At 49.1% G+C, this 2,500-nt stretch overlaps 1 non-coding gene across 1 annotated transcript in view; it reads right to left on the bottom strand.

The window, feature by feature from the left end:
- The window catches only part of LOC123690621, a 1,906-nt gene extending 357 nt beyond the window's left edge, over positions 1-1,549 (bottom strand). The window contains exon 1 of the ribosomal RNA XR_006751228.1: positions 1-1,549. This exon is cut by the window's left edge and continues 357 nt beyond it. This is a non-coding gene — a ribosomal RNA (small subunit ribosomal RNA).
- Positions 1,550-2,500: the final 951 nt, after the last annotated feature.

The raw sequence follows: 2,500 nt of genomic DNA, 5'->3' as shown, positions 1-2,500 counted from the left end.
AGGGCATCACAGACCTGTTATTGCTCAATCTCGTGCGGCTCGAAGCCGCCGGTCCCTCTAAGAAGAATTTTAATACGTCGCCAGTGAGTTGCGCTCCCCGAGAGTCGCGCACACCTTGAATGACGACGCCTATTTAGCAGGCTAGAGTCTCGTTCGTTACCGGAATTAACCAGACAAATCGCTCCACCAACTAAGAACGGCCATGCACCACCACCCACCGAATCAAGAAAGAGCTGTTAATCTGTCAATCCTTCCGGTGTCCGGGCCTGGTGAGATTTCCCGTGTTGAGTCAAATTAAGCCGCAGGCTCCACTCCTGGTGGTGCCCTTCCGTCAATTCCTTTAAGTTTCAGCTTTGCAACCATACTCCCCCCGGAGTCCAAAATCTTTGGTTTCCCGGAAGCTGCCCGCCGAGCCATTGTAGTAACGTCGGCGGATCGCTAGATGACATATTTACGGTTAGAACTAGGGCGGTATCTAATCGCCTTCGAACCTCTAACTTTCGTTCTTGATTGATGAAAACACCTTTGGCAAATGCTTTCGCTGATGTTCGTCTTGCGACGATCCAAGAATTTCACCTCTAACGTCGCAATACGAATGCCCCCAGTTATCCCTATTAATCATTACCTCGGAGTTCTGAAAACCAACAAAATAGAACCGAGATCATATTCTATTATTCCATGCACGAAATATTCAAGCGGCATTTTGAGCCCGCTTTGAGCACTCTAATTTGTTCAAAGTAAAATTGTCGGCCCACCTCGACACTCACCGAAGAGCACCGCGATAGGATTTTGATATTGAACCGGCGTTTTACCGCCGGCTCACCGACGATATGCTCCGCAGACGTGTCAGTATCACCGCGGATGCGGTGCACCGACAGCGCGGCGCACAAATGCAACTACGAGCTTTTTAACCGCAACAATTTTAGTATACGCTATTGGAGCTGGAATTACCGCGGCTGCTGGCACCAGACTTGCCCTCCAATTGTTCCTCGTTAAAATATTTAAAGTGTACTCATTCCGATTACGAGGCCTCGTAAGAGTCCCGTATCGTTATTTTTCGTCACTACCTCCCCGTGCCGGGAGTGGGTAATTTGCGCGCCTGCTGCCTTCCTTGGATGTGGTAGCCGTTTCTCAGGCTCCCTCTCCGGAATCGAACCCTGATTCCCCGTTACCCGTGACAACCATGGTAGTCGCAGAAACTACCATCGAAAGTTGATAAGGCAGACATTTGAAAGATGCGTCGCCGGTACTGGACCATGCGATCGGCAAAAGTTATCCAGATTCATCAAAATTAACGACTTCGGACGCTAGGCCCTCCGCCGATTGGTTTTGATCTAATAAAAGCACTCATCCCATCACTGGTCAGAGTTCTGATTGCATGTATTAGCTCTAGAATTACCACAGTTATCCAAGTAACTGAGTAAGATCTAAGGAACCAAAACTGATATATTGAGCCATTCGCGGTATCGCCTTAATACGGCTTGCACTGAGACATGCATGGCTTAATCTTTGAGACAAGCATATAACTACTGGCAGGATCAACCAGGGAGCTGCTTACGCAAACGACTCGCCTAACGCCGCGCGCGAGACGCGGCTTCGGCGAGCCGTAGCTTCGGCGGCGTCGAGACGCGCTTGCGCGCGTTACTCGACACGCGTGAACGTAACGCGTCGAATTTACAAACGACGCGACGTTCGCGCTTCAATTCGATAGACATACTTTGACCGGTCTACGAGCGGCCGTCCCGTCACGGTCTCGCAACGAGGTGATGTACAACGCTGCTCGACCACTGTGAGGGACATAAAACTGCGTCAAACACGACGACGACGACGACGTCGACGACGATGTGTTTTGGCAGTTTGAAAATTGAACATTCATCTAAACGCAACTTCTCAATTTTTATTCAATACGTTATTGTAAACATATTAAAAACTCTGCTGGCATTATACATATGTTGTATTCGCACTAGATACGATCAACGCCCGGAGCTTGAGGGACAAATTCCAACACGACGCTGCGCACACCGTTTCGACGATGGGCGCGTATGCGTCCTCTTTCAAACATTATTTCCAATTGCGGCCGCCGCAGCGACCGCGCACGTGTCGAACACGCTCGGCGACCCGAGTTTGGGTGGCGCCTGAAAGCGTAATTCTTTTATAATCACAGATAACACCGGCGAGACAGTCTCACAAAGATCACACTTTGAGCGGATTTTGCTGAATGTCACCGTCCGGTCTGCGAACGCGGTGATAAATAATATATAGGTAACACACCGTGTGCAACAAAGCGCACGTAAGTATGTATATGTATATATATATATATATTAAAAAGAAAAATAAAAATAATCAAACACGCACACACATTCGTGCGTTTGTGTTCTTCCACAGAAACATCGCGAGTAATACACGATGATGCGCGGCAGCGAGAACCTCCGTCCGACTCGGTGCGCACGGCTGTTTCGCTCCACATCTATACCGAGAGCAATAGTCCGCGTCGGCATTA

Source organism: Pieris rapae, unplaced genomic scaffold (genome assembly GCF_905147795.1).
Source record: "Pieris rapae unplaced genomic scaffold, ilPieRapa1.1, whole genome shotgun sequence".
In the NCBI taxonomy this organism is placed as follows: Eukaryota; Metazoa; Arthropoda; class Insecta; order Lepidoptera; family Pieridae; genus Pieris; species Pieris rapae.
This window is presented reverse-complemented; position numbering and strand designations above follow the sequence as displayed.